This window comes from Tachysurus vachellii, chromosome 2 (genome assembly GCF_030014155.1).
Source record: "Tachysurus vachellii isolate PV-2020 chromosome 2, HZAU_Pvac_v1, whole genome shotgun sequence".
In the NCBI taxonomy this organism is placed as follows: Eukaryota; Metazoa; Chordata; class Actinopteri; order Siluriformes; family Bagridae; genus Tachysurus; species Tachysurus vachellii.
Window position 1 is genome coordinate 23,456,688 of NC_083461.1, and position 528 is coordinate 23,457,215.

Genomic DNA, 528 nt, shown 5'->3' on the forward strand with positions numbered 1-528 from the left:
GAATTAAACAAATCCCCCTTAAACAAAAGCTTGTGTAATGACACGCAATCTTTTAACAGCATGTTTTGCTACTTATTACTATTTGAATGTAAACCCAAATAAAAAGGATGGCTTTCAGAAATAAAAAAAATTCCATGTCCAATAGATTAAATAAAGGTAAAAAAAATAAAGCAACAACATGACTAACAGTGCAATACGATATGTAATAAAGTTCCCTGTTAGTTTGTATCCACTGTTTTTGGGCTGTGTAACATATCATGAAGATGCACATGTGTTCATCTACGCCATGTTAAATCCTGGTAAGAATCGTCCACCTCATCACTCAAAACCACTCAAAACTTCCACGTTGTCCTACAACTGAGTTCTCTAGACATGGTTTTATTCTTTCTTGGTGAAGGAGGGGGTCTCTCTCTCTCTCTCTCTCTCTCTCTCTCTCTCTCTCTCTCTCTCTCTCTCTCTGTTGAACATGCTTAGGATGTTGAGCGCCTCCCTAACACTGCTGGCAATATAAAAGCCAGGATGAGGTGT